This window comes from Bombina bombina, chromosome 5 (assembly GCF_027579735.1).
Source record: "Bombina bombina isolate aBomBom1 chromosome 5, aBomBom1.pri, whole genome shotgun sequence".
Lineage (NCBI taxonomy): Eukaryota > Metazoa > Chordata > Amphibia > Anura > Bombinatoridae > Bombina > Bombina bombina.
The window spans coordinates 272,390,011-272,414,538 of NC_069503.1; the positions used below are offsets into that span (position 1 = coordinate 272,390,011).

At 39.7% G+C, this 24,528-nt stretch overlaps 1 protein-coding gene across 1 annotated transcript in view; it reads right to left on the reverse strand.

Annotated features, from left to right (window-relative positions):
- RUNDC3B (RUN domain containing 3B) overlaps window positions 1-24,528 on the reverse strand; it is an 848,400-nt gene that overhangs the window by 233,265 nt on the left and 590,607 nt on the right.

Genomic DNA, 24,528 nt, shown 5'->3' on the forward strand with positions numbered 1-24,528 from the left:
GCACGAACCACGTCAAGATTGTGTAAAAGATGTTCCTTCTTTGAAGAAGGATTAGGACACAGTGATGGTACAACAATCTCCTGATTCATATTTTTATTAGATACCACCTTAGGTAAAAAACCAGGTTTGGTACGTAACACTACCTTAACTGCATGAAAAATTAGATAAGGGGAATCACATTGTAAAGCAGAAAACTCCGAAACTCTTCGAGCCAAGGAGATAGCTACTAAAAACAGAACCTTCCAGGATAAGAGCTTAATATCTATGGAATGCAAAGGTTCAAACGGAACCCCTTGAAGAACCTTAAGAACTAAATTTAAACTCCAAGGCGGAGCAACAGGGTTAAACACAGGCTTGATTCTGACTAAAGCCTGACAAAACGCCTGCACGTCTGCAACCGACGTTTGTGCAAAAGAATAGACAGAGCAGAAATCTGTCCTTTTAAGGAACTAGCTGACAAACCCTTCTCCAATCCTTCTTGGAGAAAACATAATATCCTAGGAATCCTGACATTACTCCATGAGTAACCCTTGGATTCACACCAATGAAGATATTTACACCATATCTTATGATAGATTTTCCTGGTGACAGGCTTTCGCGCCTGTATTAAGGTATCAATGACCGACTCGGAGAAACCACGCTTTGATAAAATCAAGTGTTCAATCTCCAAGCAGTCAGCCGCAGAGAAATTAGATTTGGATGGTTGAAAGGACCCTGAAGTAGAAGATCCTGCCTCAGAGGCAGAGTCCATAGTGGAAAGGATGACATGTCCACCAGATCTGCATACCAAGTCCTGTGTGGCCACGCAGGTGCTATCAAAATTACCGATGCTCTCTCCTGTTTGATCTTGGCAATCAGACGAGGGAGTAGGGGAAACGGTGGAAACACATAAGCCAGGTTGAAGGACCAAGGCGCTGCTAGAGCATCTATCAGCGCTGCCTTGGGATCCCTGGACCTGGATCCATAACAAGGAAGCTTGGTGTTCTGGCGAGACACCATGAAATCCAGCTCTTGTTTGCCCCAACGTTGAATCAACTGTGCAAACACCTCCGGATGGAGCTCCCACTCCCCCAGATGAAAAGTCTGACGACTTAGAAAATCTGCCTCCCAGTTCTCTACTACTGGGATATGGATAGCTGATAGATGGCAAGGTGTGAATCTCTGCCCATTGAATTATCTTTGAAACCTGAAGAGCATTGAATATCGCTCTTAGTTCCAGAATGTTTATTGGAAGGAGTGCCTCCTCCTGAGTCCACGACCCCTGAGCCTTCAGAGAGTTCCAGACTGCACCCCAGCCCAAAAGGCTGGCATCTGTTGTTACTATTGTCCAATCTGGCCTGCGAAAGATCATACCTTTGGACAGATGGCCCCAAGATAGCCACCAGAGAAGAGAATCCCTGGTCTCTTGAACCAGATTTAGTAGAGGGGACAAATCTGTGTAATCCCCATTCCACTGACTGAGCATGGAGAGTTGCAGCGGTCTGAGATGTAGGCGGGCAAACGGAACTATGTCCATTGCCGCTACCATTAAGCCGATTACTTCCATACACTGAGCCACCGAAGGGCAAGAAGTATAATAAAGAACACGGCAGGAATTTAGAAGTTTTGACAACCTGTCCTCTGTCAGGTAAATTCTCATTTCTACAGAATCTATCAGAGTTCCCAGGAAGGAAACTCTTGTGAGAGGGGATAGAGAAATCTTCTTTTCGTTCACTTTCCACCCATGAAACCTCAGGAATGCCAGAACAATGTCCGTATGGGACTTGGCAATTTGGAAATTCGACGCCTGTATCAGAATGTCGTCTAAGTAAGGGGCTACTGCTATGCCCCGCGGCCTTAGGACCGCCAGAAGTGACCCCAGAACCTTCGTAAAGATTCTTGGTGCCGTAGCTAACCCAAAGGGAAGAGCCACAAACTGGTAATGCCTGTCTAGGAAGGCGAACCTGAGAAACCGATGATGATCTTTGTGTATCGGAATGTGAAGATAAGCATCCTTTAAGTCCACGGTACTCATGTATTGACCCTCCTGGATCATAGGTAGGATGGTTCGAATAGTCTCCATCTTGAAAGATGGGACCCTGAGAAATTTGTTTAGGATCTTGAGATCTAAGATTGGTCTGAAGGTTCCCTCTTTCTTGGGAACCACAAAGAGATTTGAATAGAAGCCTTGCCCCTGTTCCTCCTTTAGAACTGGGTGGATCACTCCCATAACTAGGAGGTCTTGAACACAATGTAAGAATGCCTCTCTCTTTATCTGGTCTGCAGATAATTGTGAGAGGTGAAATCTTCCTTTTGGGGAAGAAGCTTTGAAGTCCAGAAGATATCCCTGGGACACAATTTCCAACGCCCAGGGATCCTGGACATCTCTTGCCCAAGCCTGGGCAAAGAGAGAAAGTCTGCCCCCTACTAGATCCGTTACCGGATCGGGGGCTGATCTTTCATGCTGTCTTAGAGGCAGCAGCAGGCTTCTTGGCCTGCTTACCTTTGTTCCAGGCCTGGTTAGGTCTCCAGACCGGCTTGGACTGGGCAAAATTTCCCTCTTGTTTTGCATTAGAGGGAGTTGATGCCGCGCTCGTCTTAAAGTTTCGAAAGGCACGAAAATTAGTTTGTTTGATCCTTAATTTCTTAGACCTATCCTGAGGAAGGGCATGACCTTTTCCTCCAGTAATATCAGAAATGATCTCCTTCTGAAGTAACGTCAGCTGACCAGGATTTAAGCCATAGCGCCCTTCGCGCCTGTATAGCAAAACCTGAGTTCTTAGCCGTTAGTTTGGTTAAATGAACAACGGCGTCAGAAACAAATGAATTGGCTAGCTTAAGCGCTTTAAGCTTGTCAAGTATATCATCCAATGGAGTTTCTACCTGTAAGGCCTCTTCCAGAGACTCAAACCAGAAGGCCGCAGCAGCAGTGACTGGGGCAATGCATGCAAGAGGCTGGAGAATAAAACCTTGTTGAATAAACATTTTCTTAAGGTAACCCTCTAACTTTTTATCCATTGGATCTAGGAAAGCACAACTGTCCTCGACGGGAATAGTTGTACGCTTAGCTAGGGTAGAAACTGCTCCCTCCACCTTAGGGACCGTTTGCCATAAGTCCCGTGTAGCGGCATCTTTTGGAAACATTTTCTTAAAAATAGGAGGGGGAGAGAACGGTACACCTGGTCTATCCCATTCCTTAGTAATAATTTCTGAAAACCTTTTAGGTATTGGAAAAACATCAGTGTAAACAGGCACTGCATAGTATTTATCCAATCTACACAATTTCTCTGGCACTATAATGGTGTCACAGTCATCCAGAGTAGCTAAAACCTCCCTGAGCAACACGCGGAGGTGTTCAAGCTTAAATTTAAATGTAGACATATCAGAATCAGGTTGAAGCATCTTCCCTGAGTCAGAAAAATCACCCACAGAAAGAAACTCTCCTACCTCAGCTTCTGCATATTGTGAGGGGATATCAGACATAGCTACTAAAGCGTCAGAGAGCTCTGTATTTTTTCTAGTCCCAGAGCTGTCTCGCTTTCCTTGTAACCCTGGTAGTTTGGACAATACCGCTGTAAGGGTATGATCCATAACTGCCGCCATGTCTTGTAAAGTAAACTGCATGGGCGCGCTAGATGTACTTGGCGCCACTTGAGCGGGGTTCCTTTGAGCGGGAGTCAAAGGTTCTGACACGTGGGGTGAGTTAGTCGGCATAACTTCCCCCTTGTCAATTTCCTCTGGTGATAAATCTTTTAAAGACCGAATATGATCTTTATAATCTATAGTAAAATCAGTGCATTTGGTACACATTCTAAGAGGGGGTTCCACAATGGCTTCTAAACATAATGAACAAGGAGTTTCCTCTATGTCAGACATGTTTAAACAGACTAGCAATGAGACCAGCAAGCTTGGAAAACACTTTGATAAATGTAAACAAGCAAAAAATAAAAACGGTACTGTGCCTTTAAGAGAAACAAATTTTGTCAGAAATTGAAAAACAGTGATAAAAAGCAGTAAATCTTACGAAATTTTTAAAGTGTGTATAATAGGCTAACAGAGCATTGCACCAACTTGCAAATGGATGATTAACCCCTTAGTTTCAAAACCGGATCAAAAAAACTATATAAACGTTTTTTAACAGTCACAACAAACTGCCACAGCTCTGCTGTGGCCCTACCTGCACATACGACTTTTGAAGGCACAAAAACCCTTTGTAGAGGTGCTAAGTGTTCAGGGGACTCCTTCAGGGAAGCTGGAAGTCTCAAGCTGCAAAAAATACTGCACGATTTAGGCCTGAAATTAGGCCCCTCCCAACCTGTACTCACAGTGAGAGGGCCATAAAAAACTATCCCTAGGCAAAATCTAGCCAGCCATGTGGAAAAAACTGGGCCCCAATAAAGTTTTATCACCAATATGTAGAAAAAAACATTTAAACACTTCCAGCAAACGTTATCTTATTTTCAGTAATGTGAGAAAGTAATAAGAATATTACCTTTTACAGCAAGCATGATACTAGTCGTTATTAAATCACTGTAATCAGGCTTACCTTAAATAAATCCGGTATTAACAGCATTTTCTAGCATATTCATTTCTCTAGAAAAATTTAAACTGCACATACCTCATAGCAGGAGACCCTGCACGCCATTCCCCCAGCTGAAGTTACCTCATCTCTTCAGTTATGTGTGAGAACAGCAATGGATCTTAGTTACAACCTGCTAAGATCATCAAAAACCACAGGCAGACTCTTCTTCAACTTTCTGTCTGAGGCTAAAACAGTACAACTCCGGTACCATTTGAAAATAATAAACTTTTGATTGAAGATAAACTACATAAACCACATCTCTCTAGCTACTTCCTATCTTGTCGAGAGCTGCAAGAGAATGACTGGGAGTGGCAGTTAGGGGAGGAGCTATATAGACAGCTCTGCTGTGGGTGATCATCTTGCAGCTTCCTGTTGGGAAGGAGAATATCCCACAAGTAATGGATGATCCGTGGACTGGATACACCTTACAAGAGAAATAAAAAAAATGTATGTGAATAAAAAAGAAATTTTAGATGCCCTGCTAGAAGCAGAAACTACTTTAATTAGGACATACTCAAGTGTGAGAAAACCAAGACAAAAATATTACGGCTAGATTTAGAGTTTTGTCGGTAACGACCCGCGTATCTAACGCTGGCTTTTTTCTGGCCGCACCTTTAAAATAACTCTGGTATTGAGAGTCCACAGAATGGCTGTGTTAGGCTCCAAAAAAGGAGCGTAGAGCATATTTAACGCAACTTCAACTCTCAATACCAGAGTTGCTTACGGACGCGGCCAGCCTCAAAAACGTGCTTGTGCACGATTCCCCCATAGGAAACAATGGGGCTGTTTGAGCTGAAAAAAAACCTAACACCTGCAAAAAAGCCGCGTTCAGCTCCTAACGCAGCCCCATTGTTTCCTATGGGGAAACACTTCCTACGTCTGCACCTAACACTCTAACATGTACCCCGAGTCTAAACATCCCTAACCAGTGGCGTAGCGTGGGTTGTCAGCGCCCAGGGCAAGGCAAGTATAGCGCCCCCTAACCCATTAGCACTGACCCACACAAACATACACATATGCCTACACCTATACCCACACAAACATGTATGCACATATGCCATTAGCCCTGTCACAGAGACAAACTTTTTTATGCTTATATTTCAAATTTAAATGCTCTCATGCACATTTCAATTTTGACCTTACCTTTAAATTATGTTTGTTATCTTTGGATTTGCAATGAGTTTTTATATGAAAATCCTGCTTAAAGTCATGCAGTGCTATTGATATTGGAATATTAATACTTAAAAATAGAGCCCTGTGCCGGACTTTTGTGCTGAAATAAGCATGTAGTAAATAATGTTACCCATCACACCAAACAAACTATATTTATATGTTTTTGGATTTAGTAGGGAGCACAGAAACTAATGCACGTGACGTAATACATTTGCAGTGATTTAGAAATTAATGTAAAAGAAGCTAAAAATTTACCTTTACAGTTTAGTGCATCATGGACCTAAGTCATGTATTAAATTGTTAGTTCAATGAATATCCTAATCACTAATGACAGTCCCTGCAAAATTGCATAGTTATATATTGCAGTGTGCAGATTATCTGTTCCAATAACCTCTCATCTGTTTTAAGAGCATTATTTAAATTTCCTGTTGACTGGCATTGCAGTGGATTGAATAAAGCACGTCTGTGTAAATGTGGGATTTTTTAACACATATGTTTGACCTCCTCTCTCTAAATACACTTACATTGCAGAACGTACATGTTTTTTCTACCTCCTCACTTTGTGCGTCGGCAGTTCAGTGTTCCCTCACTGGCTATGCTGAGCGAGCGAGCGCGCTAGAACCTCCTTCACGCTGATTCTTGAGGGACAGAGGGGTCAGCCTGAAGCAAACAGGAGGTAGGCATTTTAGAAACCCGGAACCCGCCTCTCCGTGTCACCTGAATGCTGCGCCCAGAATGAGATCTGGAGGGTGCAGCATGAAGCCCCTCCCCCCCCCCCCACGGGAATCACCCAAACACTTCTCCCTGAAGGAGTTACAGCTTAGCGCCATGAGATTCAGATTTTTCCACCCCTCCCCTTTGAGTACCCTAACGGCTCCCTAAGCAGACTTATGCTAGCGCTGCAGCACCAGCGCTGAGAAAAACAGTCCCCGACCAGACCAGGCTGCCTGCTTCCCAGGGAATTGCCGGGACAGTCTTACAATACACCCCCCCCCCCCCGCAGTTAACACAGTAAAATACATTTTTATATATAAAAAAATAATACATTTTTTAAAAATGTTTTCTCCCTTAGTGCTGCATCTGTCTGCAGTGGAGGAGGGATGATGTGAGACAGTGAGAGCGCAAATTTTGCGCCCCTAAGAATTATGCGCCCGGGGCAACCGCCCCTGTGGCCCCCCCCACGCTACGCCACTGCCCTAACCTTACACTTATTAACCCCTATTCTGCCGCCCCAGCTATCGCTGACCCCTGTATATTATTTTTAACCCCTAATCTGCAGCTCCGTAAACCGCCGCTACTTACATTATCCCTATGAACCCCTAATCTGCTGCCCCTAACACAGCCGACCCCTATATTATATTTATTAACCCCTAATCTGCCCCCCACAACGTCGCCTCCACCTGCCTACACTTATTAACCCCTAATCTGCCGAGCGGACCGCACCGCTACTATAATAAAGTTATTAACCCCTAATCCGCCTCACTCCCGCCTCAATAACCCTATAATAAATAGTATTAACCCCTAATCTGCCCTCCCTAACATCGCCGACACCTAACTTCAATTATTAACCCCTAATCTGCCGACTGGAGCTCACCGCTATTCTAATAAATGTATTAACCCCTAAAGCTAAGTCTAACCCTAACACTAACACCCCCCTAAATTAAATATAATTTTAATCTAACGAAATTAATTAACTCTTCTTAAATACATTATTCCTATTTAAAGCTAAATACTTACCTGTAAAATAAATCCTAATATAGCTACAATATAAATTATAATGATATTATAGCTATTTTAGGATTAATATTTATTTTACAGGTAACTTTGTATTTATTTTAACCAGGTACAATAGCTATTAAATAGTTAAGAACTATTTAATAGCTAAAATAGTTAAAATAATTACAAATTTACCTGTAAAATAAATCCTAACCTAAGTTACAATTAAACCTAACACTACACTATCAATAAATAAATTAAATAAAATACCTATAATTATCTACAATTAAACCTAACACTACACTATCAATAAATAAATTAAATACAATTCCTACAAATAAATACAATGAAATAAACTAACTAAAGTACAAAAAATAAAAAAGAACTAAGTTACAAAAAAATAAAAAAATATTTACAAACATTAGAAAAATATTACAACAATTTTAAACTAATTACACCTACTCTAAGCCCCCTAATAAAATAACAAAGCCCCCCAAAATAAAAAAATGCCCTACCCTATTATAAATTACTAAAGTTCAAAGCTCTTTTACCTTACCAGCCCTGAACAGGGCCCTTTGCGGGGCATGCCCCAAGAAGTTCAGCTCTTTTGCCTGTAAAAAAAAACATACAATACCCCCCCCAACATTACAACCCACCACCCACATACCCCTAATCTAACCCAAACCCCCCTTAAATAAACCTAACACTAAGCCCCTGAAGATCTTCCTACCTTATCTTCACCATACCAGGTTCACCAATCGATCCAGAAGAGCTCCTCCGATGTCCTGATCCAAGCCCAAGCGGGGGGGCTGAAGAGGTCCATGATCCGGCTGAAGTCATCATCCAAGCGGGAGCTGAAGAGGTCCATGATCCGGATGAAGTCTTCTATCAACGGCATCTTCAATCTTCTTTCTTCGGGAGCCATCATCTTCCATCCGACGCGGAACATCCTCTTCTCCCGACGCCTACTCGCCGAATGACGGTTCCTTTAAATGACGTCATCCAAGATGGCGTCCCTCGAATTCCGATTGGCTGATAGGATTCTATCAGCCAATCGGAATTAAGGTAGGAATATTCTGATTGGCTGATGGAATCAGCCAATCAGAATCAAGTTCAATCCGATTGGGAGAAGAGGATGTTCCGCGTCGGATGGAAGATGATGGCTCCCGAAGAAAGAAGATTGAAGATGCCGTTGATAGAAGACTTCAGCCGGATCATGGACCTCTTCAGCTCCCGCTTGGATGAAGACTTCAGCCGGATCATGGACCTCTTCAGCTCCCGCTTGGATGATGACTTCAGCCGGATCATGGACCTCTTCAGCCCCCCGCTTGGGCTTGGATCAGGACATCGGAGGAGCTCTTCTGGATCGATCGGTGAACCTGGTATGGTGAAGATAAGGTAGGAAGATCTTCAGCGGCTTAGTGTTAGGTTTATTTAAGGGGGGTTTGGGTTAGATTAGGGGTATGTGGGTGGTGGGTTGTAATGTTGGGGGGGGTATTGTATGTTTTTTTTTACAGGCAAAAGAGCTGAACTTCTTGTGGCATGCCCCGCAAAGGGTCCTGTTCAGGGCTGGTAAGGTAAAAGAGCTTTGAACTTTAGTAATTTAGAATAGGGTAGGACATTTTTTTATTTTGGGGGTCTTTGTTATTTTATTAGGGGGCTAAGAGTAGGTGTAATTAGTTTAAAATTGTTGTAATATTTTTCTAATGTTTGTAAATATTTTTTTATTTTTTGTAACTTAGTTCTTTTTTATTTTTTGTACTTTAGTTTGTTTATTTCATTGTATTTATTTGTAGGAATTGTATTTAATTTATTTATTGATAGTGTAGTGTTAGGTTTAATTGTAGATAATTATAGGTATTTTATTTAATTTATTTATTGATAGTGTAGTGTTAGGTTTAATTGTAACTTAGGTTAGGATTTATTTTACAGGTAAATTTGTAATTATTTTAACTATTTTAGCTATTAAATAGTTCTTAACTATTTAATAGCTATTGTACCTGGTTAAAATAAATACAAAGTTACCTGTAAAATAAATATTAATCCTAAAATAGCTATAATATAATTATAATTTATATTGTAGCTATATTAGGATTTATTTTACAGGTAAGTATTTAGCTTTAAATAGGAATAATTTATTTAAGAAGAGTTAATTAATTTTGTTAGATTAAAATTATATTTAATTTAGGGGGGTGTTAGTGTTAGGGTTAGACTTAGCTTTAGGGGTTAATACATTTATTAGAATAGCGGTGAGCTCCAGTCGGCAGATTAGGGGTTAATAATTGAAGTTAGGTGTCGGCGATGTTAGGGAGGGCAGATTAGGGGTTAATACTATTTATTATAGGGTTATTGAGGCAGGAGTGAGGCGGATTAGGGGTTAATAACTTTATTATAGTAGCGGTGCGGTCCGCTCGGCAGATTAGGGGTTAATAAGTGTAGGCAGGTGGAGGCGACGTTGAGGGGGGCAGATTAGGGGTTAATCAATATAATATAGGGGTCGGCGGTGTTAGGGGCAGCAGATTAGGGGTACATAAGTATAACGTAGGTGGCGGTCGGCAGATTAGGGGTTAAAAAAAACATAATTTATGTAAGAACTTACCTGATAAATTCATTTCTTTCATATTAGCAAGAGTCCATGAGCTAGTGACGTATGGGATATACATTCCTACCAGGAGGGGCAAAGTTTCCCAAACCTCAAAATGCCTATAAATACACCCCTCACCACACCCACAATTCAGTTTAACGAATAGCCAAGAAGTGGGGTGATAAGAAAAAAGTGCGAAAGCATATAAAATAAGGAATTGGAATAATTGTGCTTTATACAAAATCATAACCACCACAAAAAAAGGGCGGGCCTCATGGACTCTTGCTAATATGAAAGAAATGAATTTATCAGGTAAGTTCTTACATAAATTATGTTTTCTTTCATGTAATTAGCAAGAGTCCATGAGCTAGTGACGTATGGGATAATGATTACCCAAGATGTGGATCTTTCCACGCAAGAGTCACTAGAGAGGGAGGGATAAAATAAAGACAGCCAATTCCTGCTGAAAATAATCCACACCCAAAATAAAGTTTAATGAAAAACATAAGCAGAAGATTCAAACTGAAACCGCTGCCTGAAGTACTTTTCTACCAAAAACTGCTTCAGAAGAAGAAAATACATCAAAATGGTAGAATTTAGTAAAAGTATGCAAAGAGGACCAAGTTGCTGCTTTGCAAATCTGATCAACCGAAGCTTCATTCCTAAACGCCCAGGAAGTAGAAACTGACCTAGTAGAATGAGCTGTAATTCTCTGAGGCGGAGTTTTACCCGACTCAACATAGGCAAGATGAATTAAAGATTTCAACCAAGATGCCAAAGAAATGGCAGAAGCTTTCTGGCCTTTTCTAGAACCGGAAAAGATAACAAATAGACTAGAAGTCTTTCGGAAAGATTTAGTAGCTTCAACATAATATTTCAAAGCTCTAACAACATCCAAAGAATGCAACGATTTCTCCTTAGAATTCTTAGGATTAGGACATAATGAAAGAACCACAATTTCTCTACTAATGTTGTTGGAATTCACAACTTTAGGTAAAAATTCAAAAGAAGTTCGCAACACCGCCTTATCCTGATGAAAAATCAGAAAAGGAGACTCACAAGAAAGAGCAGATAATTCAGAAACTCTTCTGGCAGAAGAGATCGCCAAAAGGAACAAAACTTTCCAAGAAAGTAATTTAATGTCCAATGAATGCATAGGTTCAAACGGAGGAGCTTGAAGAGCTCCCAGAACCAAATTCAAACTCCAAGGAGGAGAAATTGACTTAATGACAGGTTTTATACGAACCAAAGCTTGTAGAAAACAATGAATATCAGGAAGAATAGCAATCTTTCTGTGAAAAAGAACAGAAAGAGCAGAGATTTGTCCTTTCAAGGAACTTGCGGACAACCCCTTATCTAAACCATCCTGAAGAAACTGTAAAATTCTCGGTATTCTAAAAGAATGCCAAGAAAAATGATGAGAAATACACCAAGAAATATAAGTCTTCCAGACTCTATAATATATCTCTCTAGATACAGATTTACGAGCCTGTAACATAGTATTAATCACAGAGTCAGAGAAACCTCTTTGACCAAGAATCAAGCGTTCAATCTCCATACCTTTAAATTTAAGGATTTCAGATCCTGATGGAAAAAAGGACCTTGTGGCAGAAGGTCTGGTCTTAACGGAAGAGTCCACGGTTGGCAAGAGGCCATCCGGACAAGATCCGCATACCAAAACCTGTGAGGCCATGCCAGCAGAACAAACGAGCATTCCTTCAGAATCTTGGAGATTACTCTTGGAAGAAGAACTAGAGGCGGAAAGATATAGGCAGGATGATACTTCCAAGGAAGTGATAATGCATCCACTGCCTCCGCCTGAGGATCCCGGGATCTGGACAGATACCTGGGAAGTTTCTTGTTTAGATGGGACGCCATCAGATCTATTTCTGGAAGTTCCCACATTTGAACAATCTGAAGAAATACCTCTGGGTGAAGAGACCATTCGCCCGGACGCAACGTTTGGCGACTGAGATAATCCGCTTCCCAATTGTCTACACCTGGGATATGAACCGCAGAGATTAGACAGGAGCTGGATTCCGCCCAAACCAAAATTCGAGATACTTCTTTCATAGCCAGAGGACTGTGAGTCCCTCCTTGATGATTGATGTATGCCACAGTTGTGACATTGTCTGTCTGAAAACAAATGAACGATTCTCTCTTCAGAAGAGGCCAAAACTGAAGAGCTCTGAAAATTGCACGGAGTTCCAAAATATTGATCGGTAATCTCACCTCCTGAGATTCCCAAACTCCTTGTGCCGTCAGTCCCCAACCTGTGAGACTTGCATCTGTTGAAATTACAGTCCAGGTCAGAAGCACAAAAGAAGCCCCCTGAATTAAACGATGGTGATCTGTCCACCACGTTAGAGAGTGTCGAACAATCGGTTTTAAAGATATTAATTGAGATATCTTTGTGTAATCCTTGCACCATTGATTCAGCATACAGAGCTGAAGAGGTCGCATGTGAAAACGAGCAAAGGGGATCGCGTCCGATGCAGCAGTCATAAGACCTAGAATTTCCATGCATAAGGCTACCGAAGGGAATGATTGTGACTGAAGGTTTCGACAAGCTGCAATCAGTTTTAGACGTCTGTTGTCTGTTAAAGACAGAGTCATGGACACTGAATCTATCTGGAAACCCAGAAAGGTTACCCTTGTCTGAGGAATCAATGAACTTTTTGGTAAATTGATCCTCCAACCATGATCTTGAAGAAACAACACAAGTCGATTCGTATGAAATTCTGCTAAATGTAAAGACTGAGCAAGTACCAAGATATCGTCCAAATAAGGAAATACCACAATACCCTGTTCTCTGATTACAGACAGAAGGGCACCGAGAACCTTTGTAAAAATTCTTGGAGCTGTAGCTAGGCCAAACGGCAGAGCCACAAACTGGTAATGCTTGTCCAGAAAAGAGAATCTCAGGAACTGATAATGATCTGGATGAATCGGAATATGCAGATATGCATCCTGTAAATCTATTGTGGACATATAATTCCCTTGCTGAACAAAAGGCAAGATAGTCCTTACAGTTACCATCTTGAACGTTGGTATCCTTACATAACGATTCAATATTTTTAGATCCAGAACTGGTCTGAAGGAATTCTCCTTCTTTGGTACAATGAAGAGATTTGAATAAAACCCCATCCCCTGTTCCGGGAACTGGAACTGGCATAATTACTCCAGTCAACTCTAGATCTGAAACACAATTCAGAAATGCTTGAGCTTTACTGGATTTACTGGGACACGGGAAAGAAAAAATCTGTTTGCAGGAGGTCTCATCTTGAAACCAATTCTGTACCCTTCTGAAACAATGTTCTGAATCCAAAGATTGTGAACAGAATTGATCCAAATTTCTTTGAAAAAACGTAACCTGCCTCCTACCAGCTGAGCTGGAATGAGGGCCGCACCTTCATGTGGACTTAGAAGCAGGCTTTGCCTTTCTAGCTGGCTTGGATTTATTCCAGACTGGAGATGGTTTCCAAACTGAAACTGCTCCTGAGGATGAAGGATCAGGCTTTTGTTCTTTGTTGAAACGAAAGGAACGAAAACGATTATTAGCCCTGTTTTTACCTTTAGATTTTTTATCCTGTGGTAAAAAAGTTCCTTTCCCACCAGTAACAGTTGAAATAATAGAATCCAACTGAGAACCAAATAATTTGGTACCCTGGAAAGAAATGGAAAGTAGAGTTGATTTAGAAGCCATATCAGCATTCCAAGTCTTAAGCCATAAAGCTCTTCTAGCTAAAATAGCTAGAGACATAAACCTGACATCAACTCTGATAATATCAAAAATGGCATCACAGATAAAATTATTAGCATGCTGAAGAAGAATAATAATATCATGAGAATCATGATGTGTTACTTGTTGCGCTAAAGTTTCCAACCAAAAAGTTGAAGCTGCAGCAACATCAGCCAAAGATATAGCAGGTCTAAGAAGATTACCTGAACACAGATAAGCTTTTCTTAGAAAGGATTCAATTTTCCTATCTAAAGGATCCTTAAACGAAGTACCATCTGACGTAGGAATAGTAGTACGATTAGCAAGGGTAGAAAGAGCCCCATCAACTTTAGGGATTTTGTCCCAAAATTCTAATCTGTCAGATGGCACAGGATATAATTGCTTAAAACGTTTAGAAGGAGTAAATGAATTACCCAATTTATCCCATTCTTTGGAAATTACTGCAGAAATAGCATTAGGAACAGGAAAAACTTCTGGAATAACCACAGGAGATTTAAATACCTTATCCAAACGTTTAGAATTAGTATCAAGAGGACCAGAATCCTCTATTTCTAAAGCAATTAGTACTTCTTTAAGTAAAGAACGAGTAAATTCCATTTTAAATAAATATGAAGATTTATCAGCATCAACCTCTGAGACAGAATCCTCTGAACCAGAAGAGTCATCAGAATCAGAATGATGATGTTCATTTAAAAATTCATCTGTAGGGAGAGAAGTTTTAAAAGATTTTTTACGTTTACTAGAAGGAGAAATAACAGACATAGCCTTCTTTATGGATTCAGAAACAAAATCTCTTATGTTATCAGGAACATTTTGCACCTTAGATGTTGAAGGAACTGCAACAGGCAATGGTACTTTACTAAAGGAAATATTATCTGCATTAACAAGTTTGTCATGACAATCAATACAAACAACAGCCGGAGGAATAGCTACCAAAAGTTTACAGCAGATACACTTAGCTTTGGTAGATCCAGCACTAGACAGCGATTTTCCTGTAGTATCTTCTGACTCAGATGCAACGTGAGACATCTTGCAATATGTAAGAGAAAAAACAACATATAAAGCAAAATTGATCAAATTCCTTAAATGACAGTTTCAGGAATGGGAAAAAATGCCAAAGAACAAGCTTCTAGCAACCAGAAGCAATAAAAAATGAGACTTAAATAATGTGGAGACAAAAGCGACGCCCATATTTTTTAGCGCCAAATCAGACGCCCACATTATTTGGCGCCTAAATGCTTTTGGCGCCAAAAATGACGCCACATCCGGAACGCCGACATCTTTGGCGCAAAATAACGTCAAAAAATGACGCAACTCCTCCGGCGACACGTATGACGCCGGAAACGGAAAGAATTTTTGCGCCAAAAAAGTCCGCGCCAAGAATGACGCAATAAAATGAAGCATTTTCAGCCCCCGCGAGCCTAACAGCCCACAGGGAAAAAAAGAGTCAAATTTTTGAAGGTAAGAAAAAAATGATTAATTCAAATGCATTATCCCAAATATGAAACTGACTGTCTGAAAAATAAGGAAAGTTGAACATTCTGAGTCAAGGCAAATAAATGTTTGAATACATATATTTAGAACTTTATAAACAAAGTGCCCAACCATAGCTTAGAGTGTCACAGAAAATAAGATTTACTTACCCCAGGACACTCATCTACATGTTTGTAGAAAGCCAAACCAGTACTGAAACGAGAATCAGCAGAGGTAATGGTATATATAAGAGTATATCGTCGATCTGAAAAGGGAGGTAAGAGATGAATCTCTACGACCGATAACAGAGAACCTATGAAATAGACCCCGTAGAAGGAGATCACTGCATTCAAATAGGCAATACTCTCCTCACATCCCTCTGACATTCACTGCACGCTGAGAGGAAAACCGGGCTCCAACTTGCTGCGGAGCGCATATCAAAGTAGAATCTAGCACAAACTTACTTCACCACCTCCATCGGAGGCAAAGTTTGTAAAAACTGAATTGTGGGTGTGGTGAGGGGTGTATTTATAGGCATTTTGAGGTTTGGGAAATTTTGCCCCTCCTGGTAGGAATGTATATCCCATACGTCACTAGCTCATGGACTCTTGCTAATTACATGAAAGAAATTTAATCGAGTGGCGGCGATGTGGGGGGGCCTCGGTTTAGGGGTACATAGGTAGTTTATGGGTGTTAGTGTACTTTAGAGCACAGTAGTTAAGAGCTTTATGAACCGGCGTTAGCCCAGAAAGCTCTTAACTACTGACTTTTTTCTGCGGCTGGAGTTTTGTCGTTAGAATTCTCTAAATACCGGAGTTAGAAAGATCCCATTGAAAAGATAGGATACGCAATTGACGTTAGGGGATCTGCGGTATGAAAAAGTCGCGGCTGAAAAGTGAGCGTTAGACCCTTTTTTGAATGACTCTAAATACCGGCGGTAGCCTAAAACCAGCATTAGGAGCCTCTAACGCTGGTTTTCACGGCTACCGCCAAACTCCAAATCTAGGCCTAAGTCTTTAAATTGAAAAACATAATTTATGTAAGAACTTACCTGATAAATTCATTTCTTTCATATTAGCAAGAGTCCATGAGCTAGTGACGTATGGGATATACATTCCTACCAGGAGGGGCAAAGTTTCCCAAACCTCAAAATGCCTATAAATACACCCCTCACCACACCCACAAATCAGTTTAACGCATAGCCAAGAAGTGGGGTGATAAGAAAAAAGTGTGAAAGCATAAAAAATAAGGAATTGGAATAATTGTGCTTTATACAAAAAAATCATAACCACCACAAAAAGGGTGGGCCTCATGGACTCTTGCTAATATGAAAGAAATGAATTTATCAGGTAAGTTCTTACATAAATTATGTTTTCTTTCATGTAATTAGCAAGAGTCCATGAGCTAGTGACGTATGGGATAATGACTACCCAAGATGTGGATCTTCCACGCAAGAGTCACTAGAGAGGGAGGGATAAAATAAAGACAGCCAATTCCGCTGAAAATAATCCACACCCAAAATAAAGTTTAAACCTTATAATGAAAAAAACTGAAATTATAAGCAGAAGAATCAAACTGAAACAGCTGCCTGAAGTACTTTTCTACCAAAAACTGCTTCAGAAGAAGAAAACACATCAAAATGGTAGAATTTAGTAAAAGTATGCAAAGAAGACCAAGTTGCTGCTTTGCAAATCTGATCAACCGAAGCTTCATTCCTAAACGCCCAGGAAGTAGAAACTGACCTAGTAGAATGAGCTGTAATCCTCTGAGGCAGAGTTTTACCCGACTCGACATAGGCATGATGAATTAAAGATTTTAACCAAGATGACAAAGAAATGGCAGAGGCCTTCTGACCTTTCCTAGAACCGGAAAAGATAACAAATAGACTAGAAGTCTTTCGGAAATTCTTAGTAGCTTCAACATAATATTTCAAAGCTCTAACTACATCCAAAAAATGCAATGATTTCTCCTTAGAATTCTTAGGATTAGGACATAATGAAGGAACCACCATTTCTCTACTAATGTTGTTAGAATTCACAACCTTAGGTAAAAATTTAAATGAAGTTCGCAACACCGCCTTATCCTGATGAAAAATCAGAAAAAGAGACTCACAAGAAAGAGCAGATAATTCACAAACTCTTCTAGCAGAAGAGATGGCCAAAAGAAACAAAACTTTCCAAGAAAGTAATTTAATGTCCAATAAATGCATAGGTTCAAACGGAGGAGCTTGAAGAGCCCCCAGAACCAAATTCAAACTCCAAGGAGGAGAAATTGACTTAATGACAGGTTTTATACGAACCAAAGCTTGTACAAAACAATGAATATCAGGATGATTAGCAATCTTTCTGTGAAAAAGAACAGAAAGAGCAGAGATTTGTCCTTTCAAGGAACTTGCAGACAAACCTTTATCCAAACCATCCTGAAGAAACTGTAAAATTCTCGGAATTCTAAAAGAATGCCAGGAAAAATGATGAGAAAGACACCAAGAAATGTAAGTCTTCCAGACTCTATAATATATCTTCCTAGATACAGATTTACGAGCCTGTAACATAGTATTAATCACAGAGTCAGAGAAACCTCTTTGACTAAGAATCAAGCGTTCAATCTCCATACCTTTAAATTTAAGGATTTGAGATCCTGATGGAAAAAAGGACCTTGTGACAGAAGGTCTGGTCTTAACGGAAGAGTCCACGGTTGGCAAGAGGCCATCCGGACAAGATCCGCATACCAAAACCTGTGAGGCCATGCTGCAGCCACCAGCAGAACAAACGAGCATTCCTTCAGAATCTTGGAGATTACTCTTGGAAGAAGAACTAGAGGCGGAAAGAGATAGGCAGGATGATACTTCCAAGGAAGTGACAATGCATCCACTGCTTCTGCCTGAGGATCCCTGGATCTGGACAGATACCTGGGAAGTTTCTTGTTTAGATGAGAAGCCATCAGATCTATTTCTGGAAGTCCCCACATTTGAACAATCTGAAGAAATACCTCTGGGTGAAGAGACCATTCGCCCGGATGTAACGTTTGGCGACTGAGATAATCCGCTTCCCAATTCTCTATACCTGGGATATGAACCGCAGAAACTAGACAGGAGCTGGATTCCGCCCATACCAGTATTCGAGATACTTCTTTCATAGCCAGAGGACTGTGAGTCCCTCCTTGATGATTGATGTATGCCACAGTTGTGACATTGTCTGTCTGAAAACAAATGAACGATTCTCTCTTTAGAAGAGGCCATGACTGAAGAGCTCTGAAAATTGCACGGAGTTCCAAAATATTGATTGGTAATCTCACCTCCTGAGATTCCCAAACCCCTTGTGCTGTCAGAGACCCCCAAACAGCTCCCCAACCTGTCAGACTTGCATCTGTTGAAATTACAGTCCAGGTCGGAAGAACAAAAGAAGCCCCCTGAACTAAACGATGGTGATCTGTCCACCACGTCAGAGAGTGTCGTACAATCGGTTTTAAAGATATTAATTGAGATATCTTTGTGTAATCCCTGCACCACTGGTTCAGCATACAGAGCTGAAAAGGTCGCATGTGAAAACGAGCAAAGGGGATCGCGTCCGATGCAGCAGTCATAAGACCTAGAATTTCCATGCATAAGGCTACCGAAGGGAATGATTGTGATTGAACGTTTTGACAAGCTGAGATCAATTTTAGACGTCTCTTGTCTGTCAGAGACAGAGTCATGGACACTGAATCTATCTGGAAACCTAAAAAGGTTACCCTTGTCTGAGGAATCAATGAACTTTTCGGTAAATTGATCCTCCAACCATGATCTTGAAGAAACAACACAAGTCGATTTGTATGAGATTCTGCTAAATGTGAAGACTGAGCAAGTACCAAGATATCGTCCAAATAAGGAAATACCACAATACCCTGTTCTCTGATTACAGACAGAAGGGCACCGAGAACCTTTGTAAAAATTCTTGGAGCTGTTGCTAGGCCAAACGGCAGAGCCACAAACTGGTAATGCTTGTCTAGGAAAGAGAATCTCAGAAACTGATAGTGATCTGGATGAATCGGAATATGCAGATATGCATCCTGTAAATCTATTGTGGACATATAATGCCCTTGCTGGACAAAAGGCAGGATAGTCCTTATAGTTACCATTTTGAATGTTGGTATTCTTACATAACGATTCAATATTTTTAGATCCAGAACTGGTCTGAAGGAATTCTCCTTACAATGAAGAGATATGAATAAAACCCCAGCCCCTGTTCCAGAACTGGAACTGGCATAATTACTCCAGCCAACTCTAGATCTGAAACACATTTCAGAAATGCTTGAGCTTTCGCTGGGTTTACTGGGACACGGGAAAGAAAAAATCTCTTTGCAGGAGGCCTTATCTTGAAGCCAATTCTGTACCCTTCTGAAACAATGTTCTGAATCCAAAGATTGTGAATTGAATTGATCCAAATTTCTTTGAAAAAACGTAATCTGCCCCCTACCAGCTGGGCTGGAATGAGGGCCGTACCTTCATGTGGACTTGGGAGCTGGCTTTGGTTTTCTAAAAGGCTTGGATTTATTCCAGACTGGAGATGGTTTCCAAACTGATACCGCTCCTGTGGGTGAAGGATCAGGCTTTTGTTCCTTATTGTGACGAAAGGAACGAAAACGATTATTAGACCTAAATTTACCTTTAGATTTTTTATCCTGTGGTAAAAAAGTTCCTTTCCCTCCAGTAACAGTTGAGATAATAGAATCCAACTGAGAACCAAATAATGTATTACCCTGGAAAGAAAGGGAAAGCAAAGTTGACTTAGAAGACATATCAGCATTCCAAGTTTTAAGCCATAAAGCTCTTGTAGCTAAAATAGCTAGAGACATATACCTGACATCGACTCTAATGATATCAAAGATGGCATCACAAATAAAGTTATTAGCATGTTGAAGAAGATTAACAATGCTATGAGAATTATGATCTGTTACTTGTTGCGCTAAAGCTTCTAACCAAAAAGTTGAAGCTGCAGCAACATCCGCTAAAGATATAGCTGGTCTAAGAAGATTACCTGAACATAAGTAAGCTTTTCTTAGAAAGGATTCAATCTTCCTATCTAAAGGATCCTTAAAGGAAGTACTATCTGCCGTAGGAATAGTAGTACGCTTAGCAAGAGTAGAGATAGCCCCATCAACTTTAGGGATTTTGTCCCAAAACTCTAATCTGTCAGCTGGCACAGGATATAATTGCTTAAAACGTTTAGAAGGAGTAAATGAATTACCCAAATTATTCCATTCCCTGGAGATTACTTCAGAAATAGCATCAGGGACAGGAAAAACTTCTGGAATAACTACAGGAGATTTAAAAACCTTATTTAAACATTTAGATTTAGTATCAAGAGGACCAGAATCCTCTATTTCTAATGCAATTAAGACTTCTTTAAGTAAAGAACGAATAAATTCCATTTTGAATAAATATGAAGATTTATCAGAATCAACCTCTGAGACAGAATCCTCTGAACCGGAGGAACCATTATCACAATCAGAATGATGATGTTCATTTAAAAATTCATCTGAAAAATGAGAAGTTTTAAAAGACCTTTTACGTTTACTAGAAGGAGGAATAACAGACATGGCCTTCTTAATGGATTTAGAAACAAAATCTCTTATGTTAACAGGAACACTATGAGAATTAGATGTTGACGGAACAGCAACAGGTAATGTAACATTACTAAAGGAAATATTATCTGCATTAACAAGTTTGTCATGACATTACATTCATTACAAACAACAGCTGGAGGAACAGATACCACAAGTTTACAGCAGATACACTTAACTTTGGTCGATCCAGCACCAGGCAGCGTTTTTCCAGAAGTATCTTCTGACTCAGTGTCAATCTGGGACATCTTGCAATATGTAATAGAAAAAACAACATATAAAGCAAAATTGATCAAATTCCTTAAATGACAGTTTCAGGAATGGGAAAAAATGCCAGTGAACAAGCTTCTAGCAACCAGAAGCAATAAATAATGAGACTTAAATAATGTGGAGACAATAGTGACGCCCATATTTTTTAGCGCCAAAAATGACGGCCACATTATTTGGCGCCTAAATGCTTTTGGCGCCAAAAATGACGCCACATCCGGAATGCCGACACTTTTGGCACAAAAAACGTCAAAAATGACGCAACTTCCGGCGACACGTATGACGCCGGAAACAGAAAAAAAAAATTTGCGCCAAAAAAGTCAGCGCCAAGAATGACGCAATAAAATGAAGCATTTTCAGCCCCCGCGAGCCTAACAGCCCACAGGGAAAAAAGTCAAATTTTAAGGTAAGAAAAAAATTGATTGATTCATATGCATTATCCCAAATATGAAACTGACTGTCTGAAATAAGGAACGTTGAACAAGGCAAATAAATGTTTGAATTATATAAAGTTCTAAATATATGTAAAGTGCCCAACCATAGCTTAGAGTGTCACAGAAAATAAGACTTACTTACCCCAGGACACTCATCTACATGTAGTAGAAAGCCAAACCAGTACTGAAACGAGAATCAGTAGAGGTAATGGTATATATAAGAGTATATCGTCGATCTGAAAAGGGAGGTAAGAGATGAATCTCTACGACCGATAACAGAGAACCTATGAAATAGACCCCGTAGAAGGAGATCATTGAATTCAAATAGGCAATACTCTCCTCACATCCCTCTGACATTCACTGCACGCTGAGAGGAAAACCGGGCTCCAACCTGCTGCGGAGCGCATATCAACGTAGAATCTAGCACAAACTTACTTCATAGGAGGCAAAGTTTGTAAAACTGATTTGTGGGTGTGGTGAGGGGTGTATTTATAGGCATTTTGAGGTTTGGGAAACTTTGCCCCTCCTGGTAGGAATGTATATCCCATACGTCACTAGCTCATGGACTCTTGCTAATTACATGAAAGAAATGTAAATTGTTTTATTTTATTAATAATGAATGCATGTGAAAATAACAAATATATTTTTATTTATATATTTTTCATTTTTAATAAATTTATTTTGGAAAAATGGTTTGTCTCTGTGTGTATTATTATTAAATTTAAAGTATCCTCAACCTAAAGTTGACAACATTAAACAGACATGTATTAGCTTATGTCTAGAATAGACTAAGCTTGTTTGCCAACTCTCACATATTTGCATTAAAATTTAGAGTCATAAGCTCAGCATGGTGTGAAAGAAGATAAATGTATTTATGATCATTGAAGCACCTTTTTTATTAATCTTTGTAGCAAGTGTAAGATGTTTGAATTAATAAATGGTAACCTGAGTTTACAGAAAAAAATTAATGTTTTTCAATAATTTATAATAAAGTGATCCACATAGAAGATTACACAAATGATAAATATTTTTGGTACATGCACATAAAAAATAGGTTTAAAAACTGTGGGGAAATATATTTCAATAATAATAATAGAACTTATTTAGATGCAATTAAAGACTATTTCAGCATATTTTTAATGATAAATAGGGCACAAAAAAATGCCTAATGGAGAGATTTATCATTATTACGCTGCATCTCGCCTTTAGAAAACAGCATGAAAATACGACAGATTTAATGACAAATAATGGCGCACATGTGCGCCTCTCCGAGGGCGAGATGCGGAGAACTTATAGGAGAACTGAAAGGAGAATTCAACAAATGAATGATAAATCGAGCCTTTACTGTAATGCAATATCTGGTGATGACCACAAGGCACAAGATGAGACATTGGCTTGATGGAGAATATTTATTCTACAAATTATAAACATTGTTCATAGTGTGGCAGATACTGCCAAAATTATTTCCTGATGACTGGAACTGAGGAAGGTGGTCTGTAGATGGCAAAAGCTCTTGTAGTAAAGCTTAGCTGGAGGTAAGGACCATTATTTCTAACATTCCATGCAATAATTATACTTAAAGGGACACTGAACCCATATTTTTTCTTTCGTGATTCCGATAGAGCATAACATTTTAAGCAACTTTCTAATTTACTCCTATTATAAAATTTTCTTCATTCTCTTGGTTTCTTTATTTGAAATGCAAGAATCTAAGTTTAGACACCAGACCATTTTTGGTGAACAACCTGGGTTGTTCTTGCTGATTGGGGGATAACATCATCCACCAATAAAAAAGTGCTGTCTAGAGTCCTGAACCAAAAAAAAAAAGCTTAGATGCCTTCTTTTTCAAATAAAGATAGCAAGAGAACGAAGAAAAAATGATAATAGGAGTAAATTAGAAAGATGCTTAAAATTGCCTGCTCTATCTGAACCATGAAACAAAACATTTGGGTTCAGTGTCCCTTTAAGTTATAGAAATGATTGAGTTTGTGCATCTGGGCAATATAGGTTATTTATTCCTTGTTTAAGGCCCTATGCTACTACACTGAATGTTAAGAGGAGCAGAGTGTTTATATGGTAGGTCACAATGTTTAGAAACATAAAGCAAATTCATACCGTACTGTCACTAATTTACACCCTGTGGGCAATATTACATGCACACAATCCATACTACTTTTATAAGTGTTAGACTAATTTAATTGTCAGAACAATAGCAATAAAGAATGAAGAGGTTTTTGGGCAACATGTTCCATCATTACAGATCACTGGTCATATAAGATCAAACTGGTCTTTTATTTTCTGTGAAGCGCATTGATTTTTTTTATCGGCTTAGTCTACTTTAATTCAGCATGACCTTTTGATCAAAAGCCCCTGAAACTGCTTTAGTTCACAGAGAGTTCAGTATTATCATATAAAATGTATCATTCATCAGATGTTTTATACAAGGGCATAAGGAGATTCAATGGAATGTACTAAAAATAAAGAAATTAAGCATTTAATGGTATTTCCAAGGTCTTCATAATTACATTCCTACTTAAGTGACGTTATCAATGTAATAATAAAAAACATAATTTATGCTTACCTGATAAATTTATTTCTCTTGTAGTGTATCCAGTCCACGGATCATCCATTACTTGTGGGATATTCTCCTTCCCAACAGGAAGTTGCAAGAGGATCACCCACAGCAGAGCTGCTATATAGCTCCTCCCCTCACTGCCATATCCAGTCATTCGACCGAAACAAGATGAGAAAGGAGAAACCATAGGGTGCAGTGGTGACTGTAGTTTAATTAAAATTTAGACCTGCCTTAAAAGGACAGGGCAGGCCATGGACTGGATACACTACAAGAGAAATAAATTTATCAGGTAAGCATAAATTATGTTTTAAGTGTATCCAGTCCACGGATCATCCATTACTTGTGGGATATTAATACCAAAGCTAAAGTACACGGATGATGGGAGGGACAAGGCAGGAACTT